The sequence below is a fragment of the Lepidochelys kempii genome, chromosome 2 (assembly GCF_965140285.1).
Source record: "Lepidochelys kempii isolate rLepKem1 chromosome 2, rLepKem1.hap1, whole genome shotgun sequence".
Lineage (NCBI taxonomy): Eukaryota > Metazoa > Chordata > Testudines > Cheloniidae > Lepidochelys > Lepidochelys kempii.
Window position 1 is genome coordinate 107,427,389 of NC_136381.1, and position 20,041 is coordinate 107,447,429.

Genomic DNA, 20,041 nt, shown 5'->3' on the forward strand with positions numbered 1-20,041 from the left:
CAGCAATATTACTTCTAGGCTGCATTGCACAAAGCTGATTCCACTTTAGTGAATTCCTGAAAAGCATACTCCATGTCTTTACAGCCTGAACAGGCTCAGAAAACCAATTCCATTATACTCCCTGCAATCTGTATCCGAACCTGCATTCTGAATCATTTATTTTAGACTAATAAGATGTTTGCCAAGACGGCTCCTTTCCCCAGTTAGCACCACAGGCTAGATTTACTACGGTGGGGAAGCCTGTCCCAGTGCAGCATGGAAACATAGACTGCATTCGTCATTGTCATAATCGGTGATTTTACTAAACAACCTGTCCCACAAATAGTCAGGAAAAACAAGCAAAAGGTGTCTCCTGCTTTATTGAACCTGACAGGGCTCTTTGTTTGCAGTGGGGCATATTATGTTTATAAACAGTGGCATTATTTTTTTCTCATATTGCCGTGATGAGCCCTTTTGGATCGAAGCGGAGGATTAGATTTCTCAGCATTGAGAAAACAGGCAATCTCTCTAGATAGCTTGCTCCTGCAGAGGTGCTCTGCCACAGTGTTTAACTTACTAGCATGTCAGCAACCCTTGCAATGTCCAGCTAAGGCCCTGGAACCTCACAATGCTGTTTGCTGTCAGGTCTCCAAGAGGTTAACATCCTTCCTTGCTTTACCATCGTGCCTATAGGACCATCGTACTGAGGGAGTGGTTAGCTGGGGGCGGGGGAAACTGATCTGGATGATTGATGGAATCACTGCTGGCATAAGGTTATCATCCAACAAACAGAGTTAGCAGTTTGAAGCTTGTTTTACTCTATAGTTTGTGAAAATGACAGAGCAGGAGGCACAGAGTCCCCCATCCCCTTTGTTTTCAAAAGCAGGGCATCACTTTGCAACGCCATACTCCCTGGCTCTTTATACTGAAACTGTAAACGATGTCAGGAAAATGTAAAAGGATAGCTGCCATGAACACACACAGCTGTTTTCCATGAGATCTCACTGTAAGCTGTGAAGTTTATATCACAGCACTCAAGCACAGAATTCCCCAAAAGAAAGATATATGTATAGCATTTGGGCAGGAAGGGGGAGTAAAAGCACGAAAGAGTGCTCTTTTGTGTTGTTTTCAACCTTCCTAACAGCTCATGCAATGGCAGATTACAAGAATTTGCACACAGCAGTTAGTATTCATTTTCATTGGTTCCTAATAGAAAGGGTTTTTTGAAAGGGCTGCACCTATGAGAAGCCAAGATCCACATACAACATTACCAAAATGCCAAGTAAGTCTGTGCAGAGAACTCTGGGGACTACAGTTTTATACACAAACATCATAGGAACGTTATATAACTATCAAAAGGCATTTTTATACATGACATGACCAGTTACACTTTTTCATCACTGTGTTGAAGAGGGATATCAGCACACAAATTCAGGCTGTGGCCAGTGCATACTTAAAATTAGCCACTTGTTTTCCAGTTGCAGTGTTGGCTTAATCTGGATGATGAAGACTTCAAAACAAGCTTTTCACAAGATAAGTGTGAAGCATTATTGACTGGTAGTGGCAGCGAATGGTGTGTGCACCAGGAAGAGATATATTCAAAGTCCCTACAAAATTTTGGCAAACAAGACTAAAGTAGCTGTCTTGGGTGGACAGCAGAAGTCTCAATCTCATTTTGCTAGCAAAAGTACTCCTGGAACTCATCTAACAGTCAGACAGAAAGGTTAGCAGTTCCTTTTGAGCTTGTCTTCCTTTATTATTCGTTTCTAATACATAATCCTTGTCTCTGTGAGTTGATGACCTTTTCCTGTTTTATCCACTAGATTCATAGATATTTAGGTCAGAAGGGACCATTATGATCATCTAGTCTGACCTCCTGCACAACGCAGGCCACAGAATTTCACCCACCACTCCTGCAAAAAACCTCTCACCTATGTCTGAGCTATTGAAGTCCTCAAATCATGGTTTAAAGACTTCAAGGAGCAGAGAATCCTCCAGCAAGTGACCCGTGCCCCATGCTACAGAGGAAGGCGAAAAACCTCCAGGGCCTCTTCCAATCTGCCCTAGCGGAAAATTCCTTCCCGACCCCAAATATGGCGATCAGCTAAACCCTCAGCATATGGGCAAGATTCACCAGCCAGATACTACAGAAAATTCTTTCCTGGGTAACTCAGATCCTACCCCATCTAATATCCCATCACAGGCCATTGGGCCTATTTGCCATGAATATTTAATTACCAAAACCATGTTATCCCATCATACCATCTCCTCCATAAACTTATCGAGTTTAATCTTAAAGCCAGATAGATCTTTTGCTCCCACTGCTTTCCTTGAAAGGTTATTCCAAAACTTAACGCCTCTGATGGTTAGAAACCTTCGTCTAATTTCAAGTCTAAACTTCCTGGTGGCCAGTTTATATCCATTTGTTCTTGTGTCCACATTGGTACTGTGCTTAAATAATTCCTCTCCCTCTCCGGTATTTATCCCTCTGATATATTTCTAGAGAGCAATCATACCTCCCCTCAACCTTCTCTTAGTTAGGCTAAACAAGCCAAGCTCTTGGAGTCTCCTTTCATAAGACAAGTTTTCCATTCCTCGGATCATCCTCATAGCCCTTTTATGTACCTGTTCCGGTTTGAATTCATCCTTCTTAAACATGGGAGACCAGAACTGCACACAGTATTCCAGATGAGGTCTCACCAGTACCTTGTATAACGCTACTAACACCTCCTTATCTTTACTGGAAATACCTCGCCTGATGCATCCCAAGACCGCATTAGCTTTTTTCACGGCCATATCACATTGGCGGCTCATAGTCATCCTATGATCAACCAATACTCCAAGGTCCTTCTCCTCCTCCGTTACTTCTAATTGATGCATCCCCAGCTTATAACTAAAATTCTTGTTATTAATCCCTAAATGCATGACCTTACACTTCTAACTATTAAATTTCATCCTATTACTATTACTCCAGTTTACAAGGTCATCCAGATCCTCCTGTAGGATATTCCTGTCCTTCTCTAAATTGGCAACTCCCAGCTTTGTATCATCCGCAAACTTTATTAGCACACTCCCACTTTTTGTGCCGAGGTCAGTAATAAAAAGATTAAATAAGATTGGTCCCAAAACCGATCCTTGAGGAACTCCACTGGTAAACTCCCTCCAGCCTGACAGTTCACCTTTCAGAAGGACCCGTTGTAGTCTCCCCTTTAACCAATTCCTTATCCACCTTTCAATTTTCCTATTGATAACCATCTTATCCAATTTAACTAATAATTCCCCATGTGGCACGGTATCAAACGCCTTACTGAAATCTAGGTAAATTAGATCCACTGCGTTTCCTTTGTCTAAAAAATCTGTTACTTTCTCAAAGAAGGAGATCAGGTTGGTTTGGCACGATCTACCTTTTGTAAAACCATGTTGTATTTTGTCCCATTTACCATTGACTTCAATGTCCTTAACTACCTTCTCCTTTTCCAAGACCTTGCATACTACAGATGTCAAACTAACAGGCCTATAGTTACCCGGATCACTTTTTTTCCCTTTCTTAAAAATAGGAACTATGTTAGCAATTCTCCAATCATTTCTCTGTTCTGGCCATGCATAACTACAGTTATTTTATATATATTTTATATATTACACACTCACACATGTTATCACTGAGGAGGTGGGGTGAATCCTTCAACGACTGGTAATGGAACGTGGAACTTTTCTCCTGTTGGTCACCTAACTGAATCCAACTCAGGTCAGTAGTGTCTGAAAGTTGTCACCATCTAATGGCTGTCTCAATGGCTATGTAAAATGGTCCAGAGCTTTCACTTTAGATCCTAGCCCACAACACTAAAATGGCCAAAAGTGGCCATCTCAGTAGAAACATCAAGGACTGAATGAGCACAAAACCTGAATTATGCACTCACACTAAAGCTAGTCACTGCAAGACAGAATTGAGACACATTGATGGGGCACAGCGTGGGAAAGATTTCACTACTGTTGCCTGGACTGAACCTGTTTGGAGGACTTCAGTCTCTTTAGGCTGCTAACAAATGTCTTTCATGAACACCAGGGGATACATTTAAATGGGCCTCAGAAATTGTGCCCAGCAATATCTGTAGATGCAGCCAGGAGGTCCTGTGATTTGCATTTCCAAACCTTCCTATGGAGAAACAGGAGCAACCATAGCCCCACAGAGACCCTTGATTTCAATATTTCAGGCTCACGTTATTGTTGGATACTATGATTTTATCTATCATATGTTAACTCCTGAACTCAGATTCAGGTTCTGGAACCATCTGTCTGAAAAATCACTATTTCTCTGTTCAAGCCCAGCACCTGAGTTGCACCCGGCAACATTAGTCCATCCAAGCCCTGAGCAATCAAACAGGCAGCTATGCACACAACACAGGTAATTTAAGGGGAAAATAGGCACTTCTGGGTGGCACATTAGCTTTTGTGCTCCAATGCAGACTTTTAGATTGTACAATACCTGGAAAGCACTTAACACATTTTGGATGCTACCACAATGTAAATAAATAAATAAATAAAATAATAATAATCTCCAGATGCAATTTAAGGTGCCAACATATGACGAGTTGTCCCCAAATATTTGATCCCAGATCCTGCTCTGTGTTAGGGCAGTTTTGCACCACTCTAGCAATGAAAAGTTGGTGTACCTGACCACAGGAGGATTGTCTCTGAAGAGGGGGACAATTCAGACCCCTTCAGGTTGCTTTAATTTGTGTCAAAGACTGGACCAACATTTAGATGGCTCCAAGTTCAAGAGAGTGAAAAGTACCTTTGCAAAGAGAGTGAAAAGAACCCACAGTACCCTGAGGTGTGTTGAGTAGTCCTCAGCTGCGGCTCAGGATGTGGGTCTTGATGGTCTCCTTTATATGGCCAACCATGTTCAAAATAGATCAGTTTATTGAGCCAGTGTGCTAATGTGCGTCTTTTAGATCTGTGGGCTAACTGCAGGATTTTAATAATCGGAGATCTGATTCTCATCTCACCATGATTTTACAGTTGTAACTTCCCTTGACTTCAGTGGAATTATTCTTTATTTATAATAGTATAAGCAAAAGCAAAATACAGACCAGAGGGTTTTAAAAACTCATTCTTTTGTGACACTGATATACTTCCCTAATGAATAAAGAGAAAAAAATAGAATGCCTAAGTGAACCGGTACTAAAACAATAATGGTGATCTCTGTGTAAGTCACAAAGGAAGTACTGCAATAAGAAATTGCAATATCACATTGAGTATTTACAAATCCTGTACAAATCAAGTGTGAAAGACCACCCCCTTTGTTTCAGTCCCTATGACAGAAAAAGCAATTGAGCCCAGAAAGCTATTCTATAAGCAGGCCAATGTAATAAACAAAACATTAAATTAGTGCAGAGCTGTTGACCCTACTTCTTTCTGTTTTGTTTTGTTATTTCCACTATTGTTAAGCCTTGATCATGACAACCCTATTGCTTAACCACTGCGAATTTCTGCTCTTTCTGACTGCTTCAGAAAGTCACCCCAAAGGTACAGCCAGATGCTGATGCCTTATTTGCACTAAAGTGGGTTTCCCCCTTTAAGTCTGAGCAATCACATCTGACTAGGTACCTACCATATGAAATGTGATTTCATATATTGACTTGGGTTAAAGGTATTAAAATTAACATCTACAAAAGAACTGGATTTTCTGTGTCTTTTCATCACTACTGTACGTACACCATTCTGCTCATGTAAGTCAACATCTGCGCAGTATGCCATATAAAATCTAGGTAGGACATTTTTGAAATGTTGATTTCTTTTAAATCTCACTATGGGAACATGGCTTACATTTGTAAAGCATGTTTCGGCATGAAATGTTTTACACTCTTTATGAAACTACAAGTGGTATATGCAGTAAATACAGGAATTATTTCATCCACCAATGGAATGCTGTTACATTGGGGTGGAAGGTAACTCCTATTTAACACCACACAGCAACACTATCTATGGCAGGAAGTGAGGAATAAACATCCTACTGAAACTAGAGAGAAATTCTAAATTCCCCAGGAACTGGAATATCACTAATGGACATGTGCAAATCAGATGAACTTTCTGGTTACTAGTTTTACTACAAATCCAAAACTTGGCCAAGGTTTCTAAAGCCCCCGTTGAGCCTATGAGGAAGGGTTCACTGAAAATTCAACCCAGATTGCCTTCAATGGGTCACAAATCTCAGTGAATCTAAGGTTTCAGAGTAGCAGCCATGTTAGTCGGTATCCGCAAAAAGAAAAGGAGGACTTGTGGCACCTTAGAGACTAACAAATTTAAATTTGTCAGTCTCTAAGGTGCCACAAGTCCTCCTTTTCTTTTTTAGTGAATCTAAGGTGTTTTCAATGAACTGTCTCCCTCCATACAAGCTTTGGAGAGAGATTTATGGTTATGCTTGAGGTTTCAACCCAAAAGCCAGGCAAAACTTGGGGTTTGTCACTGAACCTGAAACCTCAAAGTGAAACTAAGGGGGTGAACTCTGTGGATTGAAACCAAACCACATACTTGTTCAGCCACAAGTGAACAAAACCTCAGTGCTACACAGGCTCTAGTAGAGAGTCAGGCAGGATGTTGGCCACAATATTAGGGTACCTACCCTTTGCATAAAATGCCATGGGATGTTTAGTGACCGGGGTCTCATCTGGAAGATATCGCTTTGGTTGTCTATCTCTCCAGAGAAAAGCTCAGGGCCCTCCTATCTGTAATGATTCAGTAGCTGTGCCTGAGCTCCGTGCTGCCAGAATACACAAAAACCTTGAATTTTTCTAGAATATGTTACTGATAATGTATAATTTATGGTCAATATAAGTTCCACACTTTCAGTACGGGAAAAGAATGGGAGATGATTATCAATAGGGATAGGCAAATAATACATAATTACTATTCAGTGAATCTTCTCTCTTTCTGAGATTTATCCAGTAACAGATCACAATTTACTTGAATTTATGTTATTCAAAAGTACTTTCTAAATAATTTTCCCAATAATTCTTGGTCTGCAGCTCAGTTATGAATGGTGTGTTGCAATTATTCAAAATCTGGTCTGTTTTGACTGAAAGGATAGGTCACATGGGATATTTTTATTCCCTGATTGATTGATTGTAACACTTAGAATTAGGTTTCCAACGTGAATATTTGCTATTATGATACTGAAATTCATCTACCATGAATATTCTGCAGTATTTCCTTAAAATATACTGTTCCACAAACACTTCCTTCCCGTCAGTAAACTCAATCCATAGAACATTTGTGGACAGCAAACACAAAAGGGGTCTGGGACAAAGATAAAATAAATGTGTTTAAAAACGCAAATGATTATTACTTTTTTCCTTCAGTATTTATTCAGCTCTAATAATCACATACCTGAAAAGATTAAAATGTTTCTATTGCTGCATCTGAGCACCTTAAAGACCTGAGTCTATGATTCTTAAGTGCTGTGGGACTGAAGCATGAGAAAATGGTCTGAGTGTGAAGTGAGACCTCACTTTTGGTGCTGGAGGACAGTAGTGATTTAGAGTTTCACTGGGGAAGGATACGGCACCACGAATGATGTAACGTAGCCAAGAGAGCAGCTTCCACCCTTGATGAAAAATATCACTCCACATTGATAAAACCTTCTCAGAGTTCAAACTGCCATTATTACTCAGACTTACTCAGAGTTGTTTTCTGTAACCAATCACTATGTAAGAGCCGGAGCCAAATTCCTCTGAGTTACAAATTCAGCAGTAACGTAAATGTTGGTGTAAGATACATATTGGGTGTAAGCTGGTGTTGAAGTACTGTGACTGGCACTAATTTGATATACAGTGGGTGTGCAAAATGAGTTTAATTTATAAATAGAGGACTTGGGAAAGTGAGAGTGTGCATGTGTCTGGAAATGCAATTTACATGAGGATAGAAGATAACGTTGCTTTATTTTTCACACTACTATGTTTCCCTTTTTATTTCCTCAGTGTAAATTTCATTTATTGTGCACAAAAGCTGAATATTAAATTGGTGCTAGTTATACTACTTAGTCTCTGTGCTCATTTTTGATCAAACTACATCCAAATATATAAACTTATGCCACCAGTAACATCACCACTACATCTGACGTCCATCAGAATTTGCACTTACTTCACATACAGCTTTGATTTTGACTCTAGGGCCAAGATTCTGCTTTCAGTTGCATGGACATGACTGCCTGAAGTCAAAGGGACTTGAACCACTGGACGGAATTGGGCCCTAAGTCTTGAATTACAGTACAGCCATTCCATGGTGGTCCCACACTTTAAAAATTTAGTATAAAAGCACCAGATTTAAGATCTGCTATAAATATCAGTTCTTCCTTGGATGCCTTGTTGCTTGTAGTACCTGTATCACAAAATGTTTCTATGTTCTAGATGTTATGGAGATGCCATAAAAATCAGAGTGTGAACGATGAATTCCTTATCCAAACAAGTTTACAGATTCCAGTACATATTTTACAAACCAGAAGAAATCATGGGGAAGGAGATGCCCCATGGAGACTGAAGATCTGTGTGTACAATAATTAGGAGTTCATGGTGAGAACAACTGCCTTTAGTTGCCTGGTGAATTCACACTGTATGTGGTTACAAATTAAATAACCAATTGATATCTGTTTTAGAATTACAAATTGTATTCTACAAAGTGAAAAATGCCCTGAAGCACACTACAGGCTGGTCTACACTACGAGTTTATGTCGAATTTAGCAACATTAAATCAAAATAACTCTGCACCTGTCCATACAATGAAGCCATTTTTTTCAACACAAAGGGCTCTTAAAACTGATTTCTGTACTCCTCCCCGATGAGGGGATTACCTCTGAAATCGACATCGCCATTTCGAATTAGGGTTAGTGTGGACACAATTCGACAGTATTGGCCTCTGGGAGCTATCCCACAGTGCACCATTGTGACCACTCTAGACAGCACTCTGAACTCAGATGCACTGGCCAGATGTACAGGAAAAGCCCTGGGAACTTTTGAATCTCATTTCCTGTTTGGCCAGGCGAGCTCATCAGCACAGGTGACCATGCAGAGCTCATCAGCACAGATGACCATGCAGCCCTAGAATCGAAAAAGAGCTCCAGCATGGACCGAACGGGAGGTACTGGATCTGATCGATGTATGGGGAGAGGAATCCATGCTATCAGAACTACGTTCCAAAAGACAAAATGCCAAAACATTTCAAAAAATCTCCGAGGCCATGAGGGACAGAGGCTACAGCAGGGACGTAACACAGTGCCGTGTGAAACTTAAGGAGCTTGGACAAGCATACCAGAAAACCAAAGAATCAAACGGACACTCCAGGACAGAGCCCCAGACATGCCGCTTCTACGCTGAGCTGCATGCAATTCTAGGGGGGAACATCACCAGTACCCCATCCCGTCTGTGGACTCGGATGATGGGGTACTCTTCACCATGCCTGAGGATTCTGCGGATGGGGAAAATGAGGAGGAGGAGACGAGCTTGAGGAGAGCACACAGCACACCATTCTCCCCGACAGCCAGGATCTTTTATCACCCTGACTGACATACCCTCCCAACCCAACGAAGCTGGAAAAGGGACCTCTGGTGAGTGTACCTTTTTAAATATAATACATGTTATAAAAGCAAGCGTATTTTAATGATTAAGTAGCCCTGAGGACTTGGGATGCATTCGTGGCCAGTACAGCTACTGGAAAAGTCTGTTAACGTGTCAGGGGTTGGAGCGGAAATCCTCCAGGGACATCTCCATGGAGCTCTCCTGGAGGTACTCTAAAAGCCTTTGCAGAAGGTTTCTGGGGAGAGCAGCCTTATTTCGTCCTCCATGGTAGGACACTTTACCACGTCATGCTAGTAGCAAGTAATCTGGTATCATTGCATGACAAAGCCTGGCAGCGGATGGTCCCGGTGTTTGCTGGCATTCAAGCAACATCCATCCTTTATCTCTCTGTGTTATCCTCAGGAGAGTGATATCGTTCATGGTAACCTGGTTGAAATACAGGAATTTAATTAAGGGGACATTCAGAGGTGGCCGTTCCTAGTGGGCTGTTTGCCTGTGGCTGAAAAGAAATCCTCCCCACAGCTAGCCAAGTGGTGGGGGAGGGAGGGAGGGCCATTGGCGCTGAGCTGTTTGCTTTTGGCTAGCAAAATGCGACCTTGTACCAAAATCATGTGCTACGTAATGTGAATAGTGTTGTTCACCATGAAAGAGTATAGCCATTGTTCTGTAAAATGTGTCTTTTTAAATACTTCACTCCCTTTTTTTCCTCCCGCAGCTGCAAATGTTTCAAGCCTCCCTCCTCCGTCCCAAAGGCTATCTCAGATAAGGCGGCGAAAAAAACGCACGTGCAATTAAATGTTCTCTGAGCTCATGCAGTCATCCAGCACTGACAGAGCTCAGCAGAATGTGTGGAGGGACACAATAGCACAGGAGAGGAAAGCGGCCAATGAACGTGAGGACAGGAGGGACGATCACGGTGAGAGGTGGCGGCAGGAAGTTCAGAGGAGGCAGGATGCAACGCTGGCACTACTGTGGGATCAAATGGTCATGCTCCGGCGTCTGGTGGAGGTTCAGCAACAGCAGCAGGATTGCAGACTGCTGCTGCAGCCCCTGTTTAACTGCCCTCCCTCCTCCCCAAGTTCCATAGCCTCCTCACCCAGACGCCCAAGAACAGAGGGGAGAGGGGAGGGAGGAGAGGCTCTGGGCACCCAACCACTCCAGCCCAGTGGACAGCCCAAGCAACAGAAGGCTGTCATTCAACAAGTTTTGAAGTGGCCTTTTCCTTCCCTCCTACCCTCCTCCCACACCCCACCCGGGCTACCTTGTGAGTTATCTCCCTATTTTTATAATCAATTAATAAAGAATACATGGTTTTTAAGTGATAGTGACTTTATTTCCTTTGCAAGCAAGCTGTGATCGAAGGCGGGAGGGCGGGTGGCTTACAGGGAATTAGAGTCAACCAACGGGGCGGATTTTCATCAAGGAGAAACAAACAGAAGTGTCACACGGTACCCTGGCCAGTCATGAAACTGGTTTTCAAAGCTTCTCTGATGCACCGCGCTTCCTGCTGTGCTCTTCTAATCGCCCTGGTGTCTGGCTGCGTGTATTCAGCGGCCAGGCGATTTGCCTCAACCTCCCACCCCACCACAAAAGTCTCCCCCTTACTCTCACAGAGATTGTGGAGCACACAGCAAGCAGCAATAACAATGGGAATATTCGTTTCGCTGAGGTCTAAGTGAGTCAGTAACCAGCGAACCTTTAAACATCCAAATGCACACTCTACCCCCATTCTGCACTTGCTCAGCCTACAGTTGAACAGTTCCTGACTACTGTCCAGGGTACCTGTGTATGGCTTCATGAGCCAGGGCATTCAGGGGTAGGCTGGGTTCCCAAGGGATAACCTTATTGGGATCCAGGAAGTGGGCGGGCGAAGCCTAAGTGGGGGGTCCACAGGACCTGGAAAACCAATTAATTACGGGGGACAACTAATGAACAACAGGGACAGGAGTGCGATCAAAGGGTCAAACGAAGGGAACCGGACGGGGACACCGAGCGGAGAACCCCGGACCGCGCCCACTGCTCCTCGAAGGCGTCAAAGGATTCAGTGGACGCCGCCCAGAGGAACTCTGCCTAGAGGCGTGAACGGACAGAGGGTCGGAAATAGGCCCTACAGTCGCAGGAGACTCCATCAGCCAACCTCCTCACCCTGGTTTTCTAGATGGCCACTTTAGCCAGGGCCAGGAGGAGGTTGACCAGGAGGTCCAGCGACTTAGTGGGGCCACGGACAGGGAGTGCATGGATAAGGAGGTGAGGGGAGCAACCAAAATCTTAACAAAATATTCATGAGGAGCCAGAATAGGGGCTGCAGCTGGCGCACTCCAGGTAGACGTGCGCCAGGGTTTCCCTCACGCCGCAAAAGGGGCAGGTGTCCGGGATTGGGGTGAACCGCGCCAAGAACACGCCCGTGCTCAGGGCCCCGTGAAGGAGCTGCCAACTGATATCTCCGGCGGGCCTCGGGACTAAGGTGGAATATAGGCTGACCCACTGGGGCTCCTCACCCTCTAGAGGTGGCAGGAGGTCCCGCCACTTTGTGTCAGGGCGGGACGTGAGGGTGAGGACATGAAGAGTGTGGAGCACGAGAGTGTAGAGATGTTTCTTTGACGCGGTCTGGAACCAGACCGGCGGCAGCTCACGTAGCTGGCTCATGGTGAAGGGGGGGGGTTGGTCGGGTCCACGGGGCAGGAGCCCGATGAAAAGGTCCGGAGGGTCTGGGGTGGAGGGTGGGCGGGGCGCGCCCTCTCGCGGGACCCGCTCAAGGTAAACCCGAGCAGCGGGCAGCAAAGCAGCCCTCACCTCCTGGAGTACGCGCAGGGGAGTACGAGGTCTGGAGAGCCCCATGCACTGAGCGAGCTTCAGGGGATCCAGCCAGTCTGCCCAGTCATAGTCCAGGAGGTCTCCAACTCTGGTAACTTCTGCCAGAACCAACCCCTGGCGCACCGAGGGGGACTCTGCCACCTGCACACGGAGCTGGGGGTTGTGTAGCAGGGGCTCCACGAGGAGATCTTCCCCCATGGAGGCCGCCATGGACCTGGTCGCTGTGAACAGTTTCCAGGTCCAGAGAAGTTCCTGGTAGAAGACCGGCAGCCCGGAGAGGTCTCGCGGAAGACCTCTCGGATGGAGATAAAGGAGCTACCAGTCATATTGGAGCCCTCGGAAGCGGCGCAGGAAGGCGTGCGCCAGTACGCTCCACGCCGGACTACCTGCACCATAAAGGAGCCTCTGCAGGGCCTGGAGGCGGAAGACATGGACCTGAGTGTGGAGACATTTCAGACCCTGCCCTCCCTCCTCCAGGGGTAGATGGAGAACCCCCGCAGAGACCCAGTGCAGTCCTGACCAGAAGAACTCCAGAATCAACTTCTGGAGGTTGTCCAGGAAATCCAGGGCCGGAACCAGGGTGTTGAGCCGGTACCAGAGCATGGACAGGACTAGTTGATTGAGCACCAGTGCCCGCCCTCGAAGGGACAGACACCGGAGCAGTCCTGTCCATCTCCGGAGCCGATCTACCACCCTGCCCTCTAAACCGTGCCAGTTCTCCGGTGGAGACGGATGCGTGGCAGAAAGGTGAACGCCCAGATAGAGCAGCAGACCCGCGCTCCACCGGATGGCCTGAAGCGCGGGTGGGAGGGAGCTCGCCTGCCACCAGTCTCCTACCACCAAGCCAGAGCTCTTGACCCAGTTGACCCGGGCAGAGGAGGCTGCCAAGTAGACGGCCTGGCAAGCCTCCACCCGGGCCAAGTCGCCCGGGTCCTGGACCACGAGGAGCACATCGTTGGCATATGCCAACAGGACCAGCTCCGGCTCCCGTAGCGCCAACCCCGTCAATCTCCTGCGGAGGAGACAGAGGAAGGGCTCGATCGCTAGAGCGTACAGCTGGCCCGAGAGAGGGCACCCCTGCTGTACTCCTCACCTGAAGCTGACCGGTTCGGTCAGGGTCCAGTTGAGCCTGACCTGACACTCTGCGGAGGTGTACAGCTCCTGGAGAAAACCCACAAACTGGGGTCCGAAGCCAAACGCTCGCAGAGTGCTCAGGAGATACCCGTGATCCACCCTGTCGAACGCCTTCTCCTGATCCAGGGACAGGAAGGCGAACAACAGACCGTCCCTACACCTGAGTTCCAAGAGGTCCCGGACCAGATACAGGTTGTCGAAGATGGTGCGGCCTGGGACGCTGTAGATCTGGTCTGGGTGGATCACATCCGCCAGCACGGACCCTAGCCGCAGCGAGATGGCTTTTGCTATGACCTCGTAGTCCGTGCTGAGGAGCGAGATGGGACGCCAATTTCGTAAATCGCAGAGGTCCCCCTTCTTTGGCAATAACGCGAGCACGGCTCGCCTGCACAAAAGAGGGAGGACCCCGCTCTGCAAAGACTCGGCCCAGACAGTGACTAGGTCTGGGCCGAGGACGTCCCAGAACACGCAGTAGAACTCCCCAGTCAGCCCGTCCATACCCGGAGATTTATTGGTGGGCATGCGGCGGAGGGGTTCCGAGAACTCGGCCAGAGTGAGAGGCAGCTCTAGCCATTCTTGGTCGCCCGCGCTGACCATCGGGAGTTCGTCCCAGAGCACTCTGCAAGCGTTAGGATCAGTCGGATCCGGGGAGAAAAGGCCTGCGTAGAAGGCCCTGGCCCTCCTACACATCTCTGCTGGATCTGTGAGGGGGGTGCCGTCCTCTGCGAGGAGGCAGGTGACGTGCTTCTTGGCCCCCCTCTTTTTCTCCAGGGCGTAGAAGAAGCGGGAGCCGCGATCCATCTCCCCAAGGATAACTATAGGCATTTCAACATCCCCAACAGTAATTTTCTGGTTTGGGAAGTAAATCCCTTTCTGCAGCCGTTTAAACACACCAGAGTTCCTGAAGATGCGAGCGTCATGAACCTTTCCCGGCCATCCCACGTTGATGTTGGTGAAACATTCCTTGTGATCCACCAGTGCTTGCAGCACCATTGAAAAGTACCCCTTTCAGTTTATGTACTGGCTGCCCTGGTGGTCTGGTCCCAAGATAGGGATATGGGTTCCGTCTATCACCCCACCACAGTTAGGGAATCCCATTGCAGCAAAGCCATCTACTATAACCTACACATTTCCCAGAGTCACTACCTTTGATAGCAGCAGATCAATGATTGCATTGGCTACTTGCATTACAGCAACCCCCACGGTAGATTTGCCCACTCCAAATTGATTACCAACTGACTGGTAGCTGTCTGGCGTTGCAAGCTTCCACAGGGCTATTGCCACTCGCTTCTCAACTTTGAGGGCTGCTCTCATCTTGGTATTCTTGCGCTTCAGGGCAGGGGAAAGCAAGTCACAATGTTCCATGAAAGTGCCCTTATGCATGCAAAAGTTTTGGAGCCACTGGGAATCATCCCAAACCTGCAACACTATGCGGTCCCACCAATCTGTGCTTGTTTTCCGGGCCCAGAATCGGTGTTCCACGGCATTAACACCATGATCTCCAAATTGCTGGGACCGCGGTTTTAGAGAAATCTGTGTCCATGTTCTCATCACTCTCATCACCACGCTGCCATTGCCTCCTCTCCTGATTTTTCAGGTTCTGGTTCTGCATAAACTGCACGATAACGCACAAGGTGTTTACAATGGTAATAACTGCTGTGGTGAGCTGAACGGGCTCCATGCTTGCCATGCTATGGCGTCTGCTCGGGCAATCTAGGGAAAAGGGCACGAAATGATTATCTGCCGTTGCTTTCATGGAGAGAGGGTTGACTGACGACGTTTACCCATAATCACCCACGACAATGTTTTTGCCCATCAGGCATTGGGACCTCAGCCCAGAATTCCAATGGGCAGCACAGACTGTGGGAACTGTGAGATAGCTACCCACAGTGCACTGCTCGGAATGTCGACGTTTGCCACAGTACTGTGGATGCACACCGCCGAATTAATGTACTTAGTGTGGACGCATGTACTCGATTTTATACAATCTGTTCCCAAAAATCAACTACTGTGAAATCGGAATAATTTCGTAGTGTAGACATACCCCAAGACCAGGTTCTAGTGAAATTGCTGACAAAGTGATTAATATTTGGTCTTGGGCAAGAGAGGGCTTTCCCTTTGTTAACTACCCAGTTTTCGACTGGTCTTTTACATGGAACACATTCCAAGTTCAAAGTGGAAGATCTATGTTTTTTCACCTGTGAATATTTTCACCTTAGACTTCAGCAGCACTGTCAAGAAGTAACTTTTCCATGCTTGTTACTGTAAACAAAGATTGCATGGCAAGCATCCAAGAGTTACAGAAGGTCAGGGACCAAACTGCAAGAAAGTCGAAGACTGCCTCCAGAAATTGAAGTGAGAACCGCCAGAGTACCAAACTTTGCTTGCTCTTCTCACTACTCTGGTTAGTTGGGCAACATGACAAACATGGGATTCGTTATATAATACATACAAGTTTATATCGGCCCTTTTGTGTTCAGTTGTTATTACTTTGTCAAACATACTGTTTAGGTTGAAATTTTCCATGCTGGTTTTCTGCATCAGACTGAAATGTTTTGGAAAGTTTCAGCCAAAACAGTTTGTTTGGCATAATTATGAGCAACCGGAAAAAAGGGTCTAATGTTGTGCACCATAGAAAAGGTGATGAGGAAATTAATAATGCTGTCTTCAGATCAGGTTTTGAATAGTGTGAAGTAAACAGGACAAGGGAGCACACACTGAAAAATGGAGAATAAAATAAAGTATTAAATAGCTGCTCACTAAGTGAGAGCAATCCATCCTGTGCACTACAAGGCAGGTGTCTTGTGGAAAAAATAGCATGTGATCACATAATTAAAGACTGAATCATAATGCACATGCAGAAGTGGACAAGCAAACTTAATTCTGAAACCTCCTAATGTTCATGTGCTTAACTTTGTAACCTTCATACAAAAATGACGAAGAAAAAGCACCAACTCAGAGACTAATCTAAAAGCCCCAAACTAAATATATGTCCTGACTGAGGAAAGCACTTCAGCACTTGCTTAACTTGAAGCATGTGCTTAAGTCCCATTGTCTTCAACAGGTCTTAAGTATATACTTAAGTGCTCTTCATGAATAAGGGTGATTTATTGAATCTGGGCCATAGCAGCCAGAAAATGGATGTTGCACTAGCAGGAGAGTATGGAGGCAAGAGGCACATGTTGTTAGCTTGTGAAGTACAGATATGTTTACTTGTAAGCAATCGCGAGAAACTTTGAAGAGCTCTAAGACTAACTATTGACAACAAGATGAATGTTTCCTGGTCTCTCATCTTACAGCAAGAAGTCATTTGCAGATGTTTTCTACTTTTCATTGCCATTTAGAAGCAAATTCAATTCCTCCAAATCTGAAATTCATAACGATGTAGATTCCCAGTGTTTGTACTATACTGTAATTAACTCATGAATATGTTTTATACATATTTTAAAATTGCAAAACAAAAGCTTCAAACTTGCTTTCATGCTGAATTGTGTGATGTGGGAGTGTAGTCCACCATCTCATGAGCTAAAGTACAAGAGTTGCTATTTATCTAATTTCCAAGACAATGAACAGATCTCAGTACTCGTATGGCAGCCTCATTCCATCAATTATATTGAGGGTACAGCTCCAGGACATGATAAAGCCCTTTTAGGAATAGTCTGATAGCTAACAGTGGTTTCCATTGGCTCATATAGATCTTAACCAGATAAAATGCTCTGGTTCAGCAATTGGGTTGAGCTGGTTTCACCATATACAGCAATAATTCTGACACTCCATAAACACTCCAAGGGTGAAATCCTGACCCCATTGACTTCAGCAGGGCCAGGACTTCACTTCAAGCATTTCTGCAGTAGATTGAGAGATTTAATCCAAGAACATAAGGCAGTTATATACTTGCACCAAATATTTAATGTCTGTTTCAACTGAGATTTATTAATCCGCAAGTAACTATTGAAATATTTTAACTGAGTTAAATATTTACTGCATGTTCAAAATGGAACTAAATGAAACGGACACCGGTGCTGGCACTGTGTGCACATTTTTATCAGTCCCCTCAAGTTTAAGTTTCCACACAACAATTTCTCTTCAGTCATGTATTTGACAAAATAACCTTCCTCTGTAAACATACTGTGGCGGTAATGAAAGTCTTCAACCTTCAGTTCAGAAATCTTCCTTGTTGAGTTCTGAATGTGACTGAATACTTGCATGAACAGTTGTGCAGGGGGAGAGTTTTCAACATTCACACACTACATCTGACAGCCTGGCTTCATCTAATTACAGCTGCTGCTCCATATTGGACTGACCTGGTCATTTGTAACTAAATGAGTATCATGTCTAGCTGTTTTTCTTCAGACTTTTCCTCACTCCATCAACCTCATGAAGAAACTTGCACAAGTACAGAGAGACATCATCTTCCTTTCCAAATGCAAACAGATGGACATCATACCAAATGGACTGAAGGTGAAAAATCCATTACAATCTACATACTGCACAGGCCACAGTTAGAGATTATGCCACACACTATCAAAGAAACTGAGGAATCACCTAATCAGCATCCTATACAGCAAACAGGAAAACATCAAAAAAGAGCTCTCCAACCTGGAGACTCTCATAAATAACCAACCTTCCATACAAATGGACTTTACTAAAATAAGACAGGAGATCTACATTACACACTTCACCTCTCTAAAAAGGAAAAAGGACTGTAAGCTGTCTAAAATCCTACCTGACACATGAGGCCACAACAGTGGTACCCCTAACTCACCCAGCAATATCGTCAATCTATCCAGCTACACATTCAGCCCGGCAGAAGAGTCTGTCCTATCTCGGGGACTCTCTTTCTGTCCCGCCACCCCCACAAACATGATACAGTTCTGCGTGATCTGGAAGCCTACTTTCGCCGTCTCCGACTCAAAGAATACTTTCCAAGATAACACTGAACAGCACACTGATACACAGATACCCTCCCACCAACAGCACAAGAAGAAGAACTCCACATGGATTCCTCCTGACAGTCTGGACCTATACATAGGATGCTTCCACGGACATACACAGGCAGAAATTGTGGAAAAACAACATTGCTTGCCTCATAACCTAAGTTGTGCAGAACTCAATGCCATCCACAGCCTCAGAAACAACCCTGACATTATCATCAAAGAGGCTGATAAAGGAGGTGCTGTTGTCATCATGAACAGGTCTGACTACCAAAAGGAGGCTGCCAGACAACTCTCTAATACCAAATTCTACAGGCCACTTTCCTCAGATCCCACTGAGGAATACATTAAGAAACTGCACCATCTACTCAGGACACTCTCTACACTAACACAGGAACAAATCAACATACCCTTAGAGCCCCAACCGGGGTTATTCTATCTACTACTCAAGATCAACAAACCTGGAAATCCTGGACGCCCCATCATCTCGGGCATTGGCACTCTCACTAAGGGACTGTCCGGATATGTGGACTCTCTAACTCAGACCCTACGCCACCAGCACTCCCAGCTATCTCCGTGACACCACTGATTTCCTGAGAAAACTACAATGCATTGGTGATCTTCCAGAAAACACCATCCTAGCCACAATGGATGTAGAGGCTCTCTACACAAACATCCCACATACAGATGGAATACAAGCTGTCAGGAACAGTATCCCTGATGATGCCACAGTACAACTGGTTGCTAAGCTCTGTGACTTTATCCTCACGCACAATTATTTCAAATTTGGTGACAATATATACCTCCAGAGCAGTAGCACTGCTATGGGCACCCGCATGGCCCCACAATATGCCATCATTTTTATCGCTGACCTGGAACAACGCTTCCTCAGCTCTTGTCCACTCACGCCCCTTCTCTACCTACGCTACATTGATGACATCTTCATCATCTGGACCCAGGGGAAGGAAACCCTGGAAGAATTCCACAATGATTTCAATAGCTTCCACCCCACCTCAGCCTGGACCAATCTACATGGGAGGTCCACTTCCTAGACACCCTGGTGCAAATAAGTGACGGTCACGTTACCACCACCCTATACCGAAAACCCACCGACCGCTATGCCTACCTTCATGCCTCCAACTTTCATCCCGGACCCATCACACAATCCATTGTCTACAGCCAAGCGCTGAGGTACAAGCGCATTTGCTCCAACCCCTCAGACACAGACCAACACCTACCAGATCTTCACCAAGCATTCTCAAGACTAAGATACCCACACGAGGAAATAAGGAAACAGATCAACAGAGCCAGACATGTACCCAGAAGCCTCCTGCTGCAAGACAAGCCCAAGAAAGAAACCAACAGAACTCCACTGACCATCACATACAGTCCTCAGCTAAAACCTCTCCAACGCATCATCACTGATCTACAACCCATCCTGGACAATGATCCTTCACTTTCACAGGCCTTGGGAGGCAGGCCAGTCCTCGCCCACAGACAACCCGCCAACCTGAAGCATATTCTCACCAGCAACCACACACCGCAGCAGAGTAACTCTAACTCAGGAACCAATCCATGCAACAAACCTCGATGCCAACTCTGCCCACATAT

The 20,041-nt window shown here is 45.5% G+C and overlaps 1 protein-coding gene across 13 annotated transcripts in view; it reads right to left on the bottom strand.

Annotated features, from left to right (window-relative positions):
* LOC144930211 (uncharacterized) overlaps nucleotides 1-20,041 on the bottom strand; it is a 778,762-nt gene that overhangs the window by 453,273 nt on the left and 305,448 nt on the right. The gene's annotated exons all lie outside the window — the stretch shown is intronic.